Raw genomic sequence first — 25,649 nt, 5'->3', positions numbered from 1 at the left:
ATGACTGGAGGCAGCAAGTATGCCAAGAGTTCAGGAAAGCAGCAAAGAATCCTCTGTACCCTAGAAGAAGCTACATCTAGAGAAAACATAACCATCTCCTCTATTACTGACACACTTAGACTGGTAAGACTTCCTGATGGCCTTCAGTCATAAACGGTCACCGTTTCACAACTCAAATGAAATACATGTATAAAAATATAAAATAGAGATGTTGGCATTCAGCCTAGCAAAGACCACCAGGCCACTGCCAGCAGCCCCCTGGGCTCCACTGCTAGAATGATGAGGGTGCCACGGGCCTTGACCAAGCCCCCTCCCATCTCCTCCCACTCTATTCCCTTCCCTTTTCCCCTCTCCCCCTCCCTCCCAACAGTTCCACAACATCTTAGAATGTAAAATAAATAAATATATATATATATATAATATATATATAAAATAATAAAGAATGAGGAAAAACCTTAAATTCTCCCATTTACTCTCATATTTCACAACTCAGAAAAGTGAGATCCAAGGAGGCTTCCTCTTTCCAAAGTCATCCAGCTAACTAGTGGCAAAACTACATTCAGAACCAACTTCCACACAGTCCAAAGTTCCTCCCCAAGATGAGTACTTGTTTAACCTACAAGAGAAGCACTAGTTCAAAGGTCATAAAATGGCAAACCTAGGCCAAACAGGGCCCTCAGTGCAGCGACCTACACAGTGTTTTGAAAAACTATGCCAACATCTCCAAATTTGGGTATTTTTTGTATGAAAATACAGAAAATCACAGCTTTTCAAAAAAATCAAAGGTCAGATCATGCATTCCCACTCAGTAATAATATATTGCAGCTAAGAAGTGACTGCCTTCAAATAGACACCCATTCACACAATGTATGCATCAACATCTCTTATTCGAGGCCAGCTTCACTCATTCATTTCAACCATCAGAATGTTGTAGGAGTTTAAGCAATAGATCCCTTCACTAAAGCTATTTAAATCATCATCAACTTGGGGCTGGTTGGTTCTTCAGCTGGTTAGAGCACAGCCTTATAACACCAAGGCCAAGGGTTCAGTTGCCCTTACCAGCCAGTCGCCAAAGGAAAAAAATTTAAAACATCAACTCTAAACGTTTCCTAATGGTAGAATCTTGTCTGTGGTTTAGTGGCTTGATTTAACTAAATTACAAAGTTAGTAGACAGAAAAGATGGGAGAGGGAGAGAAAAGAAAAGAAACATACTACAAAACCAGTGGTAATTCCTTTAGAGCATAATCAAAACTTGATTCACACATCCAAAATGTCTTACTTCCCTAGGAAACAATAACCACTACCTCCTCTTTCAGAGTTTTAATCAATGACATGAAAAGGTCTGTCCTGACACCTCTGCTTTATGGAAAAGCAAGAATGCATATTCATTTGTAAAGCAGGAACCTGAATGGTTTAAAATCCTATATATTATAGCTACATACAATTAGTGTAATGGCAGAGATTTTACATGATATTTTAAGATCTAGTACTAGTACTAATAAAACTATAGTAAAAAGAGGTAGGGGGAAAAGAGAAAAGAATGGGAGAAAGAAGTCTAAATTAGGAACAAGCCTAAACTTTTTTTCCCCTTAAATATGGCATTTCCATTCCTTTCAAACACAGAAGTTTAATTAAAATCTCTAGGGGACACCCCAGTAAGCAACCAGTATACCTACAGAAATATTCATGAGTCCATACTGATATAAATAAATGATTAAATAAATAAAGAAATAAGAGAGGGAGAATAAACAAATCTCCTGTGAAGAAGAATTCCAAATAATTAATGTAGATACTCTATCTTCTAGGAGATGGAACATAATCCCTCACTCTAAGTGTGGGTAGCACATACTGACCTTCTTCCAAAGAGTACAATATGAAAAGGGGGGTAACAAGAAACCTGACAAACACTAAGTCTGATGATCAAGCTTAACATCAACAGTGGTAAGACATGTTGATAGTATATACTCTTGATATAAGGTAATGAGAGTGGCAGGTTACCTCTGTGATCTTCCTCCTAAAAACCTAACCTCAGTCTAATCATGAGAAAATATCAGATAAATCCCAGCTGAGAGACAGTCTGCAAAATATAAGACTAGTACTACTCAAAACTGTCAAGGTCATCAAAAATAAGGAAAATCTGAGAAACTGTCACAGCCAAGAGAAGCCTAAGTATGATAACTAAATGTAATGTGGACAGATCCTAGGACAGAAAAAGGTAAAAATTAAGGAACTCTAAATAAACTATGGACTTTAGTTAATAATAATGTATGAAAACCAATTAATTGTAGCAAATATACTAAAATGTAAGATGTTCAAACTAGGGAAACTTGGTATGGAGTAGTTAGGAACTCTGTACTGTCTTCACAACTTTTCTATAAATCTAAATATATCTTAAAATTTAAAAAAATTAAAAATCTTTATATCAACATATTTACATAAAAAGAAAAATTAATGTAACAATTGTAAAATTCTTTCTGAATATGGTCAGAATGTGATTTTCTAAAGTGGTCAGAGAGTTTGCTCCACAGCTATAAGCAAGCACTTGAATGGCTACTGCCATTTCAGTATTTAACATTGTCTTAGAATCAAAAAAACCCATAAGCCCTCAGCCTTATTTACAGAAATTTCTTAAATACAGAAAAATAAAAATTGTCCACAATATATCCCCAATTTGCCTCAGGACAGGTATCTAGAAACAAATCTAGAGAAAAGGATAGTATATGATACCCTTCTTTAATATTCTAGTAAGAACCAACATTCACTTCCAACTTAAATCTGATCCATGACCTAAAACTCTCATATAATCTACAATTCCCCAGAGAGGCTTAGTAAGTACAACAGAAAGTCCAAGTATCAATAACTTCCAAGTCCCTAATCACTGCAAACTAGCTGGCTTTCCATCAAAGTCTCAAATCTGAAGGTCTACCACTTGTACTCTTGGAAGCTAACTTACCCTTGTTGATTCACAGAGACACAACAGTGACCTACTCTAATAAATGCTTATTCATGTTCACAGAAACCAAACAAAACAAAACTTAGCAGTGCGTGTCTAATATTTCCAACCAAATCACAGAACTTTACAAAGGGTACTTGAATCCAACCTCCTTATTTTGTAACTGAGAAAAAGGCCAACAGGATTAACAAAGATATTTGTTCAAGGTCACCCTTGCATCTCAACTAGAACCAGGATTTCTTTTCTATTCCAAATCAGGAAGCAGGGTAAAGATAGGAGGTGTTAACATTCTGATCATCATTTTTTTTTTTTTTAAGATGACCGGTAAGGGGATCTTAACCCTTAACTTGGTGTTGGTAGCACCACGCTCTCCCAAGTGAGTTAACCAACCATCCCTATATAGGGATCCGAACCCGTGCCTTGGTGTTATCAGCACCACACTCTCCCAAGTGAGCCATGGGCCAGCCCTCTGATCATCACTTTTTGTTGTTGTTTTTTGTTTTTTTGTTGTGTATGATCATAAATTTTTACGCTAAACTAGAATGCTTTAGTTTTCTCAGGGGTCACAAGACAAGTCCAGCTCTACCTATTGGAAATAGCACCAAGTAGCTGTCCTTTTTAAAATGGCATGCCTGCCTCAAACAGATTTTTGTCTCCTATTTAACTATCAGTTACTGCATTGTGCTGCTATATTCAGTATTTATGATGTAAAAGTTGAAGACTTGGTTAAAACTACCAAGCGTACGATTTCGTTTTGTACAAACAGAAAAGTGAATATGTTGGGCCGGCCTGGTGGCGCACTGGATAGTGCGCCGCTTGGGAAGCGCGGCGGCGCTCCCGCCCGAGGGTTCGGATCCCACATACAGACCGGTTCCCGCTCACTGGCTGAGCGAGGCACGGGAGCAACACCAAGGGTTGCGATCCCATTGCCGGTCCCCGGTCCGGTACGGGGGCAACACTGAGGGTTGCGATCCGTTGCCGGACACGGAAAAAGACAAAAAAAAAAGAAAAGTGAATATGTTAGTTTTATTCCCAGTGGTCCTTAATAATTTTTTCTTTTGTTTTAATTGAAGTGAAATTTACGTAACATTATCATTTAGGGCTGGCCCGTGGCTCACTCGGGAGACTGCGGCGCTAGGAGTGCAGCGGCACTGGGAGCACCGAGACCACAGGTTCTGATCCTATATAGGGATGGCCCATGCGCTCACTGGTTGAGCGCGGTGCAGGCGACACCAAGTCAAGGGTTACGATCCCCTTACCGGTCACACACACACACAAAAAAAACCAAAAAACACACATTATTATTTATAAAATTAACCATTTTAAAGTGTACAATCCCATGGCATCTACCATTTTCCTCTAGTATCAAACTGTCCTTAATAATTTTTAATTAGCGATGCACTAATCCAAATGTAGAAGAGGTACTCAGTGTTCAATTAACTCATCACATCTCAAGCTGAGATGCCCTAAGCCCAGGTTCCAACCCTAAGTGTATCCTGAGCCCCTTTATCATTCTAATCGCTTTCTACACGTGGCCAGCCAGAGCCTGTAGGTATGGTGCCAAGTACCTTTCACCTTCTTCTTCATATCAGTAGTATTCTATCACGAAGAAAACCCACACTCCTGTCCTGAACATAACCACACTACAAAGTCAGGCTTATTGTGTGGTTAGCCTATCTGGCATCCTTTTATCTCAAATACTTAGGACATTGTATACTACTTAGAAAGGAATGATCTCATCCCACTAACCCAACAGTCAACTTTATCAAAAAGCTTTTTGTTACAAGCTGTGATAACCCAGGAAACCAGATCTATTTTTACTGTTCTGGCAAGCAAAAGGAAAATAAAAAATCATACGGAAAAAACAGCTCATATACTGACCATTTATAAAAACCACTTACTCTACACAGTTTTCCCCTTTCTTTGGTATCTAGCTACAAGCGAACAAAAAGAAAGACTTTCAGAATTGTTTAATGCTAGGGGAAAAAAATTATTGTGACAATTAAAGGGCAAACTCCATATTCTAGTCCAAATATTGAACCTACCTAGAGTCTGATTTGTATGAAAAAATAAGGATTTCTCTCCAGCATCACCTCAAGAAATGAACAACTCAGGCCCATTTAAAAATAAGAGCAACATTTATTGAGTGATTATACTTCAGAGACCAATCTAATCACTTTACATATATTAATTCACAATGTGTTGAACAACTCTAAGACATAGATATCTTATTATCCCTATTTAAAATGAGGACACCAAGGCACTTAGAGGTTAAATAACTTGCCTGAGGTTACTCAACTAGTAAAGTGGTAGATCCCAACTCTTAAGTTATTACCAAATACTATCTCTCACAGCAATTTTTATAGTAAACTCTAGGCAAAGTTAAAAGATCCCTAAATATACTGAAAAGTCAAAGGCTATATAAATACTCCCTCCCACCACCTCCATCCACACCCACGCAACCCCACCCAGGCTGGGTAACCAACCATCTAGCTCCCCTTACCAGCACTACTACTGACCTGAACCCCAAATGTAATCTTTCTCAGTGTCTAGTGAAAAAGTAAAGTAAAACTGCTTGCATTAGCATTAGCATTAATTTCCCATTAACTTTACTCTTCCTATTTTATAGTTATTCATCATTTACCATATTTCTGGGTACTCAAAGCACTTGGATGTGCCTTCTGTCTGCTTGGTTCCAAGCAGGCACCTCATGGATACTGGCATGTATGGAGCCATAGGCAAATGCTTAGACAAAGGATTATGCCCCTCCAGACCCTTGCCTAGTCTGTTCCCTACTGCTTAGGTACTCAGTACCAGTTTCTGCTCTTAAACCCTCAAGAAACACAAACAGCTTAAGAGCACTGTTTATGCAGACAGAGTTTTTTGCTTGTTTTTTTGGCAGCTGGCCAGTAAGGGGATGGAACCTGGTCTTCGGTGTTATCAGCACCATGTTCTAACCAACTGAGCTAACCGGCCAGCCCAAGAGCACTGTTTAGAGTGAATCTTCCTGAGTTTGTTATGTGTCAGTATGCATGTTGAGAACCAAATGACTGAAGGTGGCTGATGTACACAAAGGAGCCTGCAGCAGGCAATGATAAGCAACAAAAGTTAACATAATATCTTCCAGTGTAGAGACCAGCTATTTGACATTCTAAAGGAAATGTTGGCTTACAGTAACATAAAACAAAAAGATGGTCATAAGTCCTACTGAGAGATAAAGACTGAAGTTAGATTACTGGCCTAGAGCCTGAAAAGTATTCGGAAGACAAAAGCAGATATAGAGTTTGCCCCTCTGAAATGCATAAGGCTCTTCCCAGATTGCAACTAGACCATACCAGCCTGTCTTGGACTAGTGGGTCAGAATACATGCAATGAGAACAGTAACACTAGCATCAATATGAACTAAAATCTAAAAAGGAAACAATTAAACTCCAGTAAACAAAGTTCTGAGGAAAGGAAAAAAAGGGATCATTCAGGAAGATGTAAAGTTGTCACCCACTGCAGAACCTCCCTTCATCGCCTTATTTGCTGAGTGATCACCATGTATTCAGAAGCCGTCTCACAGTTAACATAAATAACATGAATAACAGTGGATAAGTACACAAGTACAACAAATTAGAAATAATTTATATCAATTCTCCCTCTTCAGTCCAAAAATAATTCTCATGCTTCCTAACTAAAATGCTATTCCTCTTCTCTGCCTTTTCAAGACCTACCTTAACTATCTCCGTCCCTGTGAAAGCCTCCATGACTTTCAGAGCACTCTATATGACATGTGCTTCTAATACACCTCTGATATGACATGTGCTTCTACTACACTACTTTATTTATATGCCTATCTTCCATAAACTATGAGCTCAAGAGCAAGGATTTTCAGAGTGATCTCTGGATGTCCACCAACCTACCCCAGTTCCAAGAGTATGGTAGATGCAAAAGAATGCATGAATGAAGGAAGGAAAGAAAATATGTTACATGTCTTCCTAATTCTCAGGTATTCAATTTTTTCTTTTGATCACAGCCTATGGCAAAAAATAGGTTTTATATCATTTTATATCATGACCCACATACACACATATAAATGAAATAGTTTCATGAATCAGTACTCATCCTTACCAAGTAAAATGCACTGATACCTTATGTTTCTTTCTCTTCTGGTGTGTTTTGTTTTGTTTTTAAGGGCTGGCTGTGACTCACAATTTGAAAACTGCAGTTCTAGTAAAAACAACCTATTAATGGGAGGTACAATTAAAAGTAGTTTTCAGGGGCCGGCCCAGTGGCGCACTGCTACAGTGCGCCGCTTGGGAGCGCGGTGGCGCTCCCGCCGAGGGTTCGGATCCCACATACAGACCGGTTCCCGCTCACTGGCTGAGCGAGGTGTGGGAGCAACACCGAGGGTTGCGATCCCGTTGCTGGTCCCGGTCCGGTACGGGCGGGACACGGAGGGTTGCGATCCGTTGCCGGACACGAAAAAAGACAAAAAGGAAAAAAAAAAAAAGTAGTTTTCAGGGGCCGGCCCAGTGGCGCACTGCTACAGTGCGCCGCTGGGGAGCGCGGTGGCGCTCCCGCCGAGGGTTCGGATCCCACATACCGGCCGGTTCCCGCTCACTGGCTGAGCGAGGTGTGGGAGCAACACCGAGGGTTGCGATCCCGTTGCTGGTCCCGGTCCGGTACGGGCGGGACACGGAGGGTTGCGATCCGTTGCCGGACACGAAAAAAGACAAAAAGGAAAAAAAAAAAAAAGTAGTTTTCAGTTTTCCAGTGGTGACATCCTCCCTATGAGAACATGTCTCTAGTAAAGGATCTCCTTCATCCCTCTCCAGAAGTAGAGAAGAGGAAACAAGAAGGGCCTGGTGCAGAGCCCCAAGTCTTACTTCATAGGTATAAAATGCCCAGGACACTATAAAATCACCATAGTCTTTAGCCATGCACAAACAGTAGTTTCGTGTGTTGGCTACTCCACTGTCCTCCACCAGCCTACAAAAGGAAAAGCAAGGCTTACAGAGGATGCTTCTTCAGGTGGGAGTAGCACTAAAAGCACTCTGAATCAAGATGAGTGAGAAACAATTCTAATAAACACATTATGAATACCAAAAAATAAATAAAGTAGTTTTCAAACTTTAATAAGGACATCCCTGGGAAGATGGTTTAAAATAGATTATAGGGCCAGCCCGTGGCTCACTCGGGAGAGTGTGGTGCTGATAACACCAAGGCCATGGGTTCGGATCCCATGTTGGGATGGCCCGTTAGCTCACTGGGTGAGTGTGGTGTTGACAACACCAAGTCAAGGGTTAAGATCCCCTTACCGGTCATCTTTTAAATAAATAAATAAATAAATAAAATAGATTACAGAGTCCTATTACCAGAATCTAATTTGGTAAATCTGTGTAGGGGCCCAGAAATCTGCATTTTAGAGCAGCTCAAATGGTTCTGATGTGGATGATAAGATCATCCTGATAACATGTCTACATAATTTAAGATTTCATCTCAAAACTCATAGTCTGAGCTCTTCTTACAGGAAACTATAGGTTAAAATATCTGCAAGAGGATTCTGCCCTGCTAATTGGTATTTAGTCTGAAAGCTATTTGACTCAACAATCCTTTTATAGACTTCCTCCAAAGCAACTTGGTAAACCACTAAAATCTAACTGTTCTCTTAACTACTGCCCTAAGAGAAGAATGATATGAATGAAAGGCATTTTTGTTGCCAAGTTGTTCACTTTATAAGTGAAAGGGCTTTTGAAAACCAGTCACATTGACCATACAAGTGACAATATGTAGTCATCAGTTTGGAACCCCTAAGTACAAGTGGACGATAGCTCGAAAATGATCACTAACAGCTGAAAGTCTTACCCTAAAGTGAATGAAAGCCATCACTGAAATAAAGCTTTCCTGAGATCAGCCTACAAGCCTCCACTGCCTGTTAATACAAGGCAGTAATAAGACCCTTGGTTCCTTAAAGTTTTGGGGAAGGTTTTTTTGGCAGCTGGCCAGTACAGGTTCCTTAAGGATTTAAATTCAACAAAATCAATATTAAAAGAACACCAGACACTTAACTACCCAAAAATGAAATTTAAAAACAATTCCACTTACAATATCACCAAAAAGAACAAAATATTGAGAAATAAATGGGACAAGTGTACAACTTATTCTCTAAAAATAGAAAACAAGGGCCAGCCTGTGGCTCACTTGGGAGAGTATGGTGCTGATAACACCATGGCCAAGGGTTCGGATCCCTATATAGGGATGGCTGGTTAGCTGACTTGGGAGAGGTGGTGCTGACAACACTTAGTCAAGGGTTAAGATCCCCTTACCGGTCATCTTTTTTAAAATAAATAAATAAATAAAATAAAATAAAAATAGAAAACATTCCTGAAAAGAATTAAAGAAGATTTAAACAAATGAAAGCTGAAAAAAGTTCAAACCCCAAGTTCATGTATCAAAAGACTTAACATTGTTAAGATGGCAATACTCCCCAAACTGTAGGCATGTTTTCTATATCTTAGCAAACTGTCACAGTCCTTTTCAAGTTTGGAACATCTTCCAGCATTTTATCTTTATTAATTTCAATGTCACAGAGTATGTTCAAGAATTCTTTTAATGTGAAATTTCTTACCAGCATCACTTCCTCTAGGACACAGTCTTTTTCACCAAACCACTTTCCTCGTTTATGTAGATAAACTCACCTTCACTAGGTTCCTTTAGCTACACAGCCTATCTTTTTTTTTTTTTTTTTTTTTTGTTGGCTGGCTGGCTGGCTAGCTGGTACAGGGATCAAATCCTGGACCTTGGTGTTATCAGCACCATGCCCTAACCAACTGAGCTAATGGGCCACAGCCCCCAAGAGTCTTTTGAATGGTGGCAACATCAACATTCCCACAGTGAGCTATTTCTTTTATAACTCCATTTATGTTCAATTTGAATTTCCCTTCCAGTGTTGTTTCACATGGGTTTATCACTGGACGATGAGGAGGCAACACAACTGTATGTTTTGCTGTCTATGCATGACCTGAATAGCAGACGCATAGTGACCAGTCACAGACAGACTTTGAAGTAAATGACACAATTGGTCACTGATCTTGATGCACACATTTACCTAGTGTGCTTTGTAAACAGAACTAGCAGCAAATTTTGTACTTTATGCAATTACTCAAAACTAATATACTGTGTAAAATTTGAACCATGTTACTGGGAGACTGATGTGTTATTAATCTAATACCATGGTAATTTAATTTGTGCATATCAGAACCAGGAAAAGTAAAGACTCCCTGTATATCAAATCACAGAATCACGGCACTTAAAAGGCTCTTTCAAGATAATCTAGTCTAACCACCAAGTATATGTGGGCCTTCGATGTAGATGATTGGTGACCATCTATATTCTGCTTGACCACTTCAAGTGATGCACATTACCTTGCAGGGTGGCTCTTTTCACTGTTGAACAGGTCTAACAGAAAAATAAAGCCCACAAACTAGCATATTGGTCAAGAGCACAGGTTCTAAAATCAGACTACCTGACTTCCCAACCTGGCTTTTCCTCTGTAGAGCCAGGTAAATGTGGGCAAATTATGTAATCTCTCTATAACTGTTTCCTCATCTATAAAATATTAGGACCTGCAATCATGAAGTTATTACAAGGCTTAAATGAGACAATCCATGGGGAGTACTTACTATTTCTAGCACATAGTAAGTGTTCAGTAAATGCTAACCTATATAATTAATCATCTCACCATCACCATTTGTAGAGTGCTTGGTCTTTATCTATTCCCACGTCCCTTGGTTCAAACTCACTCTCCTTATCTGAACTCTGTATCAGCCTCTTAACTGATCTCTCTGACAGTCTCTCACCCAACTCTCCAGATGGTCACCAGAATTAGCTTCCTAAAAATAAAATCCGACTCCCTTCCCTCTCCCAAACAATTCAGCCTAATGCTATTTAAGTAGGGTAGAACAGGCACAGCAAAGCCAGAGTCCTTGTTTAGGGGTGGGGAGGGAATTGTGGTAGCCAGGGCAGGGTATCAAAGACCAAGCTGGGTGAGGAGGAAATTCATGTGGTGAGGTGATCTGGCCCAATTTATTTAATTTATAACGAGTCAAGAGACAGCCACCATTTTAAAAGATTAAATGAAACTACCAAACTGAGGAAACATAAATATTAGCCGAAGAGGGAGAAATTAGGCACAACTTTATTTATTTATTTATTTATTTATTTATTTATTTATTTATTTATTTATTTATTTATTTATTTATTTATTTATTTATTTATTTATTTATTTATTTATTTATTTATTTATTTATTTATTTATTTATTTATTTATTTATTTATTTATTTATTTATTTATTTATTTATTTATTTATTTATTTATTTATTTATTTATTTATTTATTTATTTATTTATTTATTTATTTATTTATTTATTTATTTATTTATTTATTTATTTATTTATTTATTTATTTATTTATTTATTTATTTATTTATTTATTTATTTATTTATTTATTTATTTATTTATTTATTTATTTATTTATTTATTTATTTATTTATTTATTTATTTATTTATTTATTTATTTATTTATTTATTTATTTATTTATTTATTTATTTATTTATTTATTTATTTATTTATTTATTTATTTTAAAGATGACCGGTAAGGGGCGCTTCCCAAGCGGCACACTATCCAGTGCGCCACCGGGCCGGCCCCCTAGGCACAACTTTAAAAGGAAACTGAACTCATGGCAAGTAGACAAAATGACAAAACACAACATACAAGTTATTTTAACTCAATGAGTAACCCTGATTCCCTGAAAATAGGTGGTGTTTTGATGTTTATTCATTTTGTTATTTTCTCAGCAATGATTTTCACTGCATTCACTTTCAAAATAAAATTTCATTTGGAATGGTGTTCTCTCTTGAGCTTGTCAACAAAAAACCGGTGAAGACTGATTACCAGCTACACAAATATTTAGTATTAGAAAAATTGCTGGTTCTTCAATAACACATCCCTGGTTTTTGTCTCTTAAAGAAGAAAAGAGAGAGAAAGTAAAGTACAAAAGATAAAAGGATGAAAAGAAAATGACAAGAACAAAGAAAAAAGCAGACATTATTAACTCTGAAACTAAAATAGGTTGTAGAGCTGCTCCTGATGCTATAACCTGATCGTGATACACACTGGTAATCTCCCATTACACCAACATAAGAAAGCCACAGATAATGAACCAAGCCATCACCTTCCTGTATTACAATCTCATGTACTTGCTTTGGATGCTGTACTTCCTAACCACTCCTATTCAAAGTAGCATCACATATTTGGCAACATCTAGTATTTAAGAAACAAGTAAAAGCCTGTAAGAATTACCAGGCAGGGCTGCATGGCACTGTGTAAAGAACACACACTTTATCATCAGATATATCTAGATTTGAATCTTTTTATTGTCTGTGCAACCTTGGGTCCTTATCTTCTCTGATCTCTGTAGTGGACTGAATTGTGTCCCCCCAAAACTTTCTGAAGCTTGAATTGTGTCCCCCAAGTTTTATGTATTATAAACTTAGTCCCCACTGTGACTGTTAAGAGGGTGGGAAATCCTATTATGGTAATTGAAAGGTGGAGCCTTAAAGAGGTGATTGGATTGTAGGAATGTGCAGTAGTGAATGGATTAAAAATGGTTGTCAGGGGTGTGGTTCTGAGGGCTTTAAAAGAAAAGGAGAGTCTGTCTGTCTCTCTTGCTCTCTCTCTCTTTCTCTCTCTCTCTGCTTGCAATGTGAGACCCCTGAGTCACTGTCGCCACCACCAGATGGACTTTGGACTTCCCATCCTCAGAAACTGTAAGCAATAAATTTCATTTTCTTTATAAATTACTCAGTTTCGAGTATTTTGTTATAAGCAACAGGAATGGACTAATACAATCCCTATCATCCCCAGCTTTATAGATAAGGAAAATAGAAATATATAGGACTGAATAAAACAGTGTAGAAAACACCCAGCACAAGCCTGCCTCAGATCAACCAAAAGTATATCAAAAAGCCCCTGAATTAATTTCACACACATACGCACACACACACACATGCTACCTCAAAATTTGCTTACATTAAACTCAATTGTAAGCCACAGCAGTTTAGAAGCAAAAAATCAGAAAAGATAAATTTCTCTCATAATAAAACAATGAAGAAGTAATACAGAGAAAGCACACAAAATCATAGCCGTTTGACAAACTTAGGAGTAAAATCTACACAATTAAACAAGCCTAAAGGATATGATTCCATATTACAGTCTATCATATTTGCTGTCCAAAATGATAACCATAAGTTACAAAAAAAGAAAAATTATATTTAGGATATAATAATTACTTCCTAAATATAAATTCCTTTTATGCAAAGTTCATATATACACAAATTACATTTTATTTAACAAAAAGGATTCAGCTTAAGCATAAGAAATCCTCAAGTCACTCCTATTGGGATACTTAAGAAGAGAACTGGGCAACTGGGGAAAGAGTATGGATAGCATAGCAGAAGTCACATTTGTAATGCAGTCTCAGAAAAGCTGAGACTATGAAACTGCACTTATACAGGAGCAAGAGGTAAATAAATAGGAGTTGACAGGGCCAGATCAGTATTACTTCCTTCTTGTGAATATGAAATTAGTATGGGTCGATCTCCCTCCCACAACCAGGCACAACATGCCAGTACCTCGAAGCCCACACGGGGACCCAGGGCATGGTTAAGGGGACTGGATCTCTCTCCCACAACCAGGCACGCTGCACCAGTGTCTCAGGTCCTGCCTGGGGACCTGAGGAATGGAGAAGGGGACTAAACCTCTCTCCCACAACCAGGCACACCAAGCCAGTGCCTCAGGGCCCACCCACGGTCCCGGGGCATGGAGAAGGGGACCGGACCACCCTCCCACAACCAGGCACATCATGCCAGCACCTCGGAGCCCACGCAGGGACCCAGGGCATGGAGAAGGGGACCGGACCTCTCTCCCACAAGCAGGCACACCAAGCCAGCACCTTGGGTCCCACCCAGTGACCCAAGGCATGGAGCCAGGAACCAGACCCTCCTCCCACAACAAGGCACACCATGCCAGTACCTCGGGGCCCACCCAGGGACCCAAGGCAAGGAGAAGGGGATTGAGCCTCTCTCCCACAGCTAGGGACACCGTGCCAGCACCTTGGGGCCCGCCCAGCCCAGAGTCATACAGAAGGGGACTGGACCCTCCTCCCACACCAGGCACAAAACGCCAGCACCTCTGGGCCCACCTGGGTACCCGAGGCATGGAGAAGGGGACCAGACCCTCCTCCCACAACCAGGCATACTGCGCCAGTACCTTGGGGCCCGCCCAGGGACCCAGGACATGGAGAAGGGGACCAAACACACCCCACAACCAGGCATACCGCCAGTGCCACGGAGCATGCCAAAAACAGCACCTCCACGTGGCTGGCCCACCACAGCCACCACAATAACCATGGCTGCTGTAAAAGTGGCTAGACACCACAGCCACCACTCAGATGGTCCGCCAACCACTGGAGTGCATTCACACAAGAAGAGTCACCAGCAGAGACAAAGAAAAGAAGAGGATGTCTCTTTCCACAAAACCCATTTCAGAGTGACAGAAGAAGCATCTGCTCTATGATAATATTGGAGGACCTGATTACATCTCTGAGCATTGGACAGATCATCTAGGCAACAAGTTAACAGAGTAACCATTATTCTTTAAGAAGGAGAGAAGAAATCTAGGGCAATTAGAGGGGGGAGAGGGAGGGAATGTGGGAAGGGGAGAGGTTGGACAAGAGGCATAAAGAATAATTACAATTTGTAACAATATATATGCTAGCAATATTGATTTAATCAACATATCTCAATGTTCAACCCCAAAAATATGTATAATAGATTTTGATTCAATAAATAAAATAATATTTTTAAAAAAAGAAATTAGTGTGGGTCATAACCCTTATGTATTAGGTCGGAAAGCTGAGAAATTATCACAGAATAAAAGTGGACAGACTCAGTAACAGGTCTAATTTATGCTTTTTTTTTCATCTCAAGAATCAAAGTTGCTCTGGGTCAAAATCTCCCTCTCAATTTGATACAAGATAGAACACAGTGGGTACGAATCAACTCTGAGTTAAAAAAATGTAAAAAGGGGGCCGGCCCGTGGCTCACTCGGGAGAGTGCGGTGCTGAAAAAAATGTAAAAAGGAATTTAATATAATTAAATGTAATACCAGCCATACAGAAAAAAAGTCTTAGTGTATACACAAGTAATAAAATATTGAAAGTTTAAATGGAAATACAATTGATAGTACAAAATTATAAAGTTAAGATACACAAGGCTTTAAAAATTATTTAATGAGCTGTCTGGTTTTTTATTTTAGGAACTGTACAATTAAAGGAACCCTGACTAGAGACTGCAGTACGTCAGGAAGCACTTGCTAGAGACTGTGTCATAGCCAGAGTTCATAGGACACTTAAGGTACCAAAACCCCCATCTCAAACTGGGCACTTGTTCTATGTGTTGATTTGCGGGATAGTGGCAGGAGTGTGGGGGGTCCCCCACTCTTTATGACTCCTCTTTGGTCCCTGTACTCTATACATCACCGTCTCCAAGAGCTCACTCCTATCATCAGGGGGATTGGTCCTGGCAAACTTCCCTTCCCTTGAAAGAAAGTGAAGCATCCAAGAACCCATTTACTGGGGCAACTTGAGAAGGTTTTTAGCACCATGCCTAGCAGTCAGGCTTTGAAGCTTCACCTCTGGTACATCCTTCTAAAGAAGTATTCAATTCTTGGCACAGGGAACTAGGGATATGTAGAGTAAGTTAGGAAGCAATGTGGCTGCTCATGAGCCTTCATTTCAGCTGCAAGTAATAGCTAAAAATGTATGATAGTCTCTTTAGATGCTGAAAAGATATTTGATAAAATTTAAAAGCCATCCCCTACTAAAACTTTTAGTAATGTAAGACTACTAAGAAATGAAACACCCTAATCTAGATAAAGATCTCTATCAGAAACCAATAGTTAACGGCACTCAAAAAAGTCAAACACCACAGGCATTCCCATTATAGTCAGAAACTAACCAAGAGCATATTATTATTTAGCAATGTTCTAGCACTACTAACCTGTGCAAAATGACAGATGAGGGAGATAAGGAAAATCTACAATCATTATTATTGGTAGATGATAGAAATGACTACTTACACAACCCCAGAGAATATAAATAAATAAATAAAAGCACATCTTCTACAATAACCGAAAAACAACAACAACAAAAAAACACAGTGACAGTACCAAATGCTGATAAGGAAGCAGACAAACTGTAAATCACACACACTGCTGGTGGGAATGTAAATGGTACCTCCAGTCTAGAAAATAATTCTGCAGTTTCTTAAAAAACTAAACATACACTGACCATATGACCCAGCAATCACTCCCTTGGTGATTTATCCCAAAGAAAAGAAAATTTACATTTACTCAAAAACCTGTATACAATTGTTCATAGCAACTTTATTCAAAACAGTAAAATACAAACAAATCCAAATGTGTAGCTAAATACATGGCATGCAAAGCATATAATACTACTTAGCATTAAAAAGGAACAAACTATTGATACATGCAACAACTTGAATGGACTACAACGGTATTAGGCTTAGTGAAAAAACTAACATGAAAAGGTCACATATTGTATGATTCCGTTTATATGACATTCTCAAAATGACATAATTATAAAGATGGAGAACAGATTAGTAACCTACTGGCTAGTATGTATGTATGTATGTATAAATACATAAATAAATAAATAAATAAATAAAAAGATTTGTGGTTGCCAGGGGACCGGCACAGTGCAGAGGGGTTAGGAGTTACTGCAAATACAAAGAGGGTAACAGAACAGTTCTGTATCTTGATTGCAATGGTGGTTACAGGAATCTATACACAGGATATAATGCACAGAACTATACACACACAAATGAACACAGTTTTACAAAAATAGTGAAAAATTCTCTGTCCCAAACTAGAGATGCCTAAAGAAAAAGAAAGCAAAAATGTGAAAACTGAATAAGGTCTGGAGTCTAGTTAATAGTTATGTAACCATGTCTATTTCCTGGTTTTGATATTATACTACAGCTACATAAGATGTCACTGTTGAAGGAAACTAGTAAAGGGTACAAGGGAGTCTGTACCATCTTCAACTTCCTATCAGTTCATAATTATTCCCAAATGAAGTTAATAAAACAAAGGGCTTTTATGGATTCACCTTTTCATGGGTCCTCTTTCAAGTTCCACTGAGAAGCATTGCCCAGTGGTTAAAAGTATGGGGTACCTACAATTTACTGTCTCTGTACATCAGTTTCTTGATCATTAAGTAAAATTCCTAATTGAACTCCTCATTCCTAATTATTAAAGTCCCACTAAATTCCTCAACTGCAAACTCTCCTGTCAAGAATCACAGGAACAGGGCTGGCCCATGGCTCACTTGAGAGAGTGTGGTGCTGATAACACCAAGGCCATGGGTTCAGATCCTTATATAGGGATGGCTGGTTAGCTCACTTGGGAGAGCGTGGTGCTGACAACATCAAGTCAAGGGTTAAGATCCCCTTACTGGTCATCTTTAAAAAAAAAAAAAAAGAATCACAGGAATGCCTGGGGCCCTCTGGAGCCAGACTGACCCTTCCTCCGGCAACCAGGCAAGGAGCAGGTCAAAAACACCACTTCCATGTGGGTGACCCACCACAGCCACCACAAATGCAGATAGATGCCACAACCACCATGCCACAAATGCAGCTGGATGCCACAACCACCATGCAGATGGCCGACCAGCCACTCAAGTGAATTGACACAAGGAGAGTCACCAGCATAGACCAAAGAAAAGAAGAGGATGTCTCTCTCCACAAAGCCCATTCCAGAGTGACAGAAGAAGCATCTACACTACAATAATATCGGGGGACCCAAACACACCTGTCTCAGCATTGGACACATCATCTAGGCAACAAATCAACAGAGTAACCATTACTACCTTCAGAAAAAGAGAAGAGGGCCGGCCCGTGGCTCACTCGGGAGAGTGTGGTGCTGATAACATCAAGGCCACGGGTTCGGATCCTATATAGGGATGGCCGGTTGGCTCACTGGCTGAGCGTGGTGCTGACAACACCAAGCCAAGGGTTGAGATCCTCTTACCAGTCATCTTTAAAAAAAAAAAAAAAGAGAGAGAGAAGAAATCTAGGGTTATGGGGGGGGGATGGGGATGGGGAGGAGGATTTGTAATAATGTATATGCTAATAATATTGATTTGATCAACATATTTCAATGTTGAACCTGAAAAATACTCAATTATAACTCAATAAAATTATAACTCAATAAAAAAAATCTTAAGGGCCGAGCCCATGGCGCACTCGGGAGAGTACAGCGCTGGGAGCGCAGCAGCGCTCCCGCCGCGGGTTTGGATCCTATATAGGGATGACCGGTGCACTCACAGCGCTCACTGGCTGAGCGTGGTGCGGCCTGTCTCAAAAAGAAAAAAAAAAAATCTTAAGAAAAAAATCACGGGAACACACTTCCCTTGTGTTAGTAAAGGAACTACTTTGTTAAAGTTCAAAAGTGCAGAAGCCAAAGTAAATTTGACTATGTAAAAATAAAAGACTTTCATATAAAAAAAAAAACTACAAGTAAAGTCAAAAGGCAAACAAAGAGAAAATATTTGTATTACATATAATGTATAAAGGGCTAATTTCTATAACATACTAAGAGTGTTCACAAACAGAATTATCAGCAATACAACAGATCCCAAGGCATGGAGATGGGGGAAGCCAAACCCAGCCGAAACCAGGTAAAGAGCACACCAAAAACACCATTTCCAGGGCTGGCCCGTGGCTCACTTGGGAGAGAGCAGTGCTGATAACATGAAGGCCATGGGTTCGGATCCCATATAGGGATGGCCGGTTAGCTTACTTCAGAGAGCATGGTGCTGACAACACCAAGTCAAGGGTTAAGATCCCCTTACTGGTCATCTTTTTTTTAAAAAAAAAAAAACAGAATGAAAAGATAATAATAATCTTTCCATGAACTTTCTGAAGTACCCTTGTATTTTCCCTACAAGAAAAAAAGTTGTTACTGTATCCACAAATTTTCTCAAAAATATTATCAATTTAAAAGATGAAGGGCCAGCCCGTGGCTCACTTGGGAGAGTGTGGTGCTGACAACACCAAGGCCGCGGGTTCGGATCCTATATAGGGATGGCCAGTTCGCTCACTGGCTGAGCATGATGCTGACAACACCAAGCTAAGGGTTAAGATCCCCTTATCGGTCATGAAATGATGGGGCTGGCCAGTTAACTCAGTTGGTTAGAGCACAGCCTTATAACCCCAAGGTAACAGGTTCAGATGCCCGCACTGGACAGCCACCAAAAAAAAAAAAAAGGTAAAATGATGACTTTTATAACTTTCTTTGATCCCTTACACCTCCTAGCACAACACAGTACAAAAACTGACAGAGAAAAGAATGGAGGGATGACGGGAGGAAAGCAGACATCTTGGATTCACATTTAGACTGATTGGGCCGGCCCGTGGCTCACTCAGTAGAGTGCGGTGCTGATAACACCAAGGCCATGGGTTCGGATCCCATATAGGGATGGCCGGTTTGCTCACTGGCTGAGCGTGGTGCTGACAACACCAAGCCAAGGGTTGAGATCCCCTTACCGGTCATCTTTAAAAAAAAAAAAAAAAGACACATTTAGACTGATTAAATGCTTTTTACCTCTGAAAAGCATTCAATTTCAAAGCACACAAACACATAGACTCAACATATTCTCTGCAAGTGAACCATACCACAGCCAGTCTCTAATTTCTTTACAGGACTATTGAGACTTTTAAAGTGCTTTCCATTAAAGTAATTTCTTTGAAATAAACTATAAAATCAGATGCCTGTGCACATTCTTTTATGTGATCATTGATTTTAGCAGGGTAGGGGGATGAAGGAAGCAAACAGAGTCAATTACAGCTATATTAAATCTAACAATCTAGATATTCATCAATTATGAAATAACTAAGAATTATTTTAGTTCAAATTACCACCATATATCTTGTTCACTCCATAAAAATGTACCAAATCAGGCTCTGAGCTTGGGTTCACTGCTCTCAGTGAGCACATCATATTACATTGTACTAAGACTAGACTGAGTCCCTTAGGTCCCTGAGGTTCCCTCTTTTTCATTCTTTTTTGTTTCTTCTAATGTGAAATGACCACAAATCTAAGGTTCCCTTTTCTATTCATCTGTGAATCCTGGATACATTCAAGGATTTTATATAAATTACAAATCTAGCATGTAAGATAATATCCAACTGCCAATGTAAGGGCTAAAAACTTGATCTTGCAATTGTTTGGTCAAATTCTCTTCTACCAGAGTTTCACAACCCCTTTACTACTGACATTTTGACTGGATAATTCTTTGTTATGAGAGGCTGTCCTCTGTATTGTAAGATGTTTACTAGCATCCTTGGTTTCTACTCACTAGATGCCAATGGCACCTTCCCAGTTTAACAATGAAAGTTGTCTCCAGATATTGTCAAATGCCCCCTAAGGGGCAAAATCACAACTCCACCCCCACTCTCACTGAGAACTACTACCATAAAAATCTGGGGTTGGGAGAACAGGGAAAATGAGGGATTGAGATGATGGCTAAAGAAAGCAGGGGTTTTTGGTGGGTAATGAAAATGTTCCAAAACTGATTGTGGTGATGGATGCACAACTCTGTGAAAATACCAAAAATCACTGAGCTGTACATTTTAAATGGCTGAATGGTATAGTATGTGAATTATGTCTCAACAAAGCTGCTTTAAAAAAATCTCAGATTCTGTACTCCACCCCAGATCTAATACATCAGAATCAAAAGCAGAAACTCAAAACTACTCTAAAAGAACCTCAAGGTGATCCCAATGATGCTGATCTAGGACATTTGGGGTCCAGTGCCAGACAGTGATGAACACCTCAAACCACAAGATGCATAGACTGGCCAAGAGGAGATCGAGCTGGCTGAGCACTTCTCAATGGTTAACTGCTTATAAAAGAATACGAAAACTGATAACTTGGCGATTTTTTCTCTTTTTCTAAATTTTTAAATGTTTTCATTGCATTAATTATTACTTCTGCAAAGGAGAAAGTAAATAAGTATAATTACTATTAAGTTTTAAAAATATGGGGAAACAGAAGTGAGCAGTGGGGCCAGCTACTGATAACTGCACTGAGAGGCTGTTCTTCGCAGAGCAGGGTTGAAGATGAATGTGAGAGGATGTGGATGGACCTCAGCTGAAGGACAGTATTCCAGTTACTGAACTTTCAGCAAGTGGACCTTTGGAAAATCATGATCTTCTTCGGAAAGGTTTTTCTTGTGTGAAAAATGAACTTTTGCCCAGTCATCCTCTTGAATTATCAGAAAAAAATTTCCAGTTCAACCAAGATAAAATGAATTTTTCCACACTGAGAAACATCCACGGTCTGTTTCCTCCACTAAAATTACAAATGGAATTCAAGGCAATACAGCAGGTTCAGCGTCTTCCGTTTCTTTCAAGCTCAAACCTTTCACTGGATATTTTAAGGGGTAATAATGAGACTATTAGATTTGAAGATATTAACAATCCATCACAAAGTGAACTAATGGGAGAACCACACTTAATGGTGGAATATAAACTTGGTTTACTGTAATACAGTGTGCAGTTCATGAACATAGAGGGACAGCATTTTGTTTATAGTGTTTTTTTTTGTTTGTTTGTTTGTTTTTTTTCCTTTTTTTTGTCTTTTTTCATGACCGGCAACGGATCGCAACCCTCAGTGTCGCGCCCGTACTGGACCAGGACCGGCAACGGGATCGCAACCCTCGGTGTTGCTCCCTGCACCTCGCTCAGCCAGTGAGCGGGAACCGGTCTGTATGTGGGATCCGAACCCTCGGCGGGAGCGCCGCCGCGCTTCCCAAGCGGCGCACTGTAGCAGTGCACCACCGGGCCGGCCCTATAGTGTCTTTTTACTATAATTTGATGTAAACAACATTAAAAGTACTGGCACATGAGAAAAAAAATATGATCAATAATATATCTCAAATTTAAGTCTAATAACACATTTCACTTCCAACTCCATGTTAAGTTGAAAGGATAGTTTCCTAAGCAAATTGTGACATATGTACCTTCATCTTTCAAGAAACAGAAACTAAAACTTCAAATATTATATGCTTCTACACTTACGCTCATTTGTAAAATGACTTTACAATTATTGGTTTCTATTTGAATTATACTACAGCTATCTACATCATACTTACAAAGATTATGCAAGTACAAGAAAATAAAATTGATAATAATTTTTAATTAGACCTGCTACATAAAAATTGAATAAAGATCTCATAATACTATGAAATCTAAATTTTCTAATAAATCTGAACATCTGGAAGTATGTTGCACAGCAATTAGTAAAAACTATTGTACGGGAAAGATTTAAGTCATTCTGGTTAACGTTTTGCAAATTTCAGCAGAAGACTAATGCTAGGTTTCTTTGAAACAAATACTGCTAGTATCTCCTATTTCCTCCAAGAACAAACAAGAAAGCCATTATTATATCTCAGATTTTCTTCTGAAAAGTATAATGACCCCTCTTTACAATATTATGGAAAACATGAACAAGAATTTTAATCAAAATAGCATTTTATAAAGCCATGTGAACACTTTTTTTTAAATTTTGTTTTTAAACTTCAAAATCTAAAACCCTACCCAAACACCCAGTGTTTGTGAAACTAGTGGCTACATCTGGTTTACTTTTAACTTCATTTAGTAAAAAAGCAATGCCTAAACTCTGAGATTCATGTGAAACTGTTCATGGTTTATTTGCATATGAACTGTCTCTCAGTCACTTAACCTAGGGGTACAATGATCTCTGGAACGTGCACATTAAAACTTAACTGATAGCACAAAAAATTGTGTTATATATAGGTATTTATAGACAAGGAACGATGGTTACAATAGTTTGAGTGGAAAGTTCATAAGTAGTATATACAGTTCCTGTTTTAGCAAGAAAAATATGTATATATATTCGTAGAAAATGTCTAGAATATATATGAAAATGCTGTTATTCTTTTATACTTGCTGTATTTTCTAAACTTTCTAGATTAAATATATATTTTTATAAAAAGAAAAAATAAATGTCCCTCTAAAAACATACACAGAAATTCTTCTGCTTCTAGAAAAATGGAGTAGACATACTTATCCATATTCCTGCCACTAGGTACAACTAAAAACTCTGGACTTTACATATAAAACAAACATAAAACTCTGAAAGGTGGAGAGAAGAAGGCAGAACAGCTATGGACTTCAGGACCCAAGGAATAATAAAGTGACAAGTTCCCTGGATTTTTTTTTTGTCCCATATATCCCCAAATTAGAACTAACAAAGCTGGCAACCCAGAAACGCCAATAAAGGCAGTCAAGGAAAGCCCCCAAAAAGTCAGCTTTCTTTAGCCAAAGGACCAGTAAAGGGGCAGTCTAGCAAGACAGAAAAGTTTTACACAAGAACCAATCTACTTTTGCCAAACACCACAGAAAACACTCTGGGCCCAATCCCCACCCGTGCCAGCAAAGGCCGATTGGGGAGCCTAGACTTTCACCCTTTCAAAGCTGTAATGAGGCACTCAACACCCCTGCCAGAGTGGAGTCAAAGAAGGCCAAGTAGGGTAGCCAGAACTTCCATCTCTGCACAATGGTAACAAGGCACCCTGCCACACAGTCAGGTAACTAGGTACCCAACCACGGTGTCAGCGGAGACCAGATGGGGAGCCTAGACTTCCACCATATTATATCAATATAAATGGCAGTTTCTTTAAAAAGTAAACATGGAAATACCATATCACCCAGCAATTATATTACGAGGCAAACTGACAAACCATTTTCCAGAGTGGCTATACCATTTTACCGTTAACTGTTTTGGTGTCAATACCCTGGTTGTGATATTGTACCATAGTTTTGCAAGATATTTCCAGTGGGGAGGCCGGCCCGTGGCTCACTCGGTAGAGTGCGGTGCTGATAACACCAAGGCCATGGGTTCGGATCCTATATAGGGATGGCCGGTTTGCTCACTGGCTGAGCGTGGTGCTGACAACACCAAGCCAGGGGTTGAGATCCCCTTACCGGTCATCTTTAAAAAAAAAGATATTTCCAGTGGGGGAAACTGGGTAAAGGGTAACAAGGGATTTCACTGTACTGTTGCTTACAAAGGAATGTGAATCTATAATTGACTCAAAATTAAAAGTTTAGTTTAAAAAAAAAAAAACAGAATTTCCCTTTTCCGGTTGCAGCACCGTGCAGTGAGGAACTCTTGTCTAATCCACAGCCACGCTATCCAAAGGCCCACTTCAGTCGGTGCAGGTCTTTGGACGCAAGAAGACTGTCACAACCGTGGCACACTGCGAACACGGCAACAGCCTCATCAAAGTGAGCAGGAGGCCCCTGGAGATGATTGAGCTGCACACACTGCAATATAAGCTACTGGAACCTGTTCTGCTTCGGGGCAAGGAGCGGTGTGCTGGTGTGGACATTCGTGTCCGTGTGAAGGGTGGTGGTCATGTGGCCCAGATTTATGCTATCAGTCAGTCCATCTCTAAAGCCCTGGTGGCCTATTTAGGCTTTGAAGAGGGAGATCAAAGACATCCTCATCCAGTGTGACTAGACCCTGCTGGTAGCTGATCCCTGTCTCTGCAAATCCAAAAAGTTCAGGGGCCCTGGTGCCCATGCTCACTACCAGAAATCTTACCTATAGGCCCATCATGAGGATCAGGATTCACCGTTATAATAAACAGTGGTTGTTGGATTTTAAGGTTTCAAAAATAAAATAAAATAAAAATAAAAAATAAAAAGAACAGAATTTGGGGGCTGGCAGGTTAGCTTACTCAGTAGAGGCTGGTGCTGACAACAGCAAGGTCAAGGGTTCAGATCCCATCACCGGCCAGCCACCAAAACAAACAAAAAACCCGAGGATTTAAAAAAATATATATATATATAAATTGACAAATATATTAAATACTTGGACTTCTTAAGGCAGGACTATGAATTACCTATCCCTATATCCTTAGCACTTATGCCAAAACCTAGAACATATCAGACAGTAAATATTTATTGGATTAGATTGAATATATAATCAGCACTTCAAAAACATTAAATGCTTACAAACCTAAGAGTTTCATTTCATTGGCTTTGTATACACCAACAATACCTTAAGACAAGTGCACAAATAGTTACCTTCAAGGAAATAAAGCATTCTACAATTTTTTCACAAAGAGAACAGTGACTCAATCTTAGACTACAATGACCTTCTAGCCAATTTACGGCTGGCTTGTTAAAAAAAAAGCCTGTTAGCTCAGTTGGTTAGAGTGTGGTGTTAGAACATCAAGGTCAAAGGGTCGGATCTTTGTGCTAGCCACCTGCCAAAAAAAAAATTGAAAAAGAAAAGGGAGCCTGCATGGTTTAAAAATACTTCATATGTAATTTTTAAATTAGCATACAGCAGAGATTATTTGGGAACCAGGAAGCATACATAAATACTATATATACCCATCTATTTCCAACGCTAAGGGAGAAAAAAAATATGGTGGATCGTTCAAAACCCCTTCCTACTTCCCTTCAGAATGAGTTCATACCTGAGGAAGTTCTTCTTTCTTTGACCTATGCAGCCAATGCTGGTCCTTGT

The 25,649-nt window shown here is 39.3% G+C and overlaps 2 pseudogenes; both read left to right on the top strand.

The window, feature by feature from the left end:
* LOC103596874 lies at positions 1 to 21,632 on the top strand (annotated as a pseudogene).
* A 2,034-nt stretch (positions 21,633 to 23,666) lies between these two features.
* Positions 23,667 to 24,722, top strand: LOC103596873 (annotated as a pseudogene).
* The last annotated feature ends 927 nt before the right edge of the window (positions 24,723 to 25,649 follow it).

Source organism: Galeopterus variegatus, unplaced genomic scaffold, assembly GCF_000696425.1.
Source record: "Galeopterus variegatus unplaced genomic scaffold, G_variegatus-3.0.2 Scaffold2134, whole genome shotgun sequence".
Classification (NCBI taxonomy): domain Eukaryota; kingdom Metazoa; phylum Chordata; class Mammalia; order Dermoptera; family Cynocephalidae; genus Galeopterus; species Galeopterus variegatus.
Note: the sequence above shows the minus strand (reverse complement) of the source record. Positions and strands in the feature narration are given on the sequence as shown.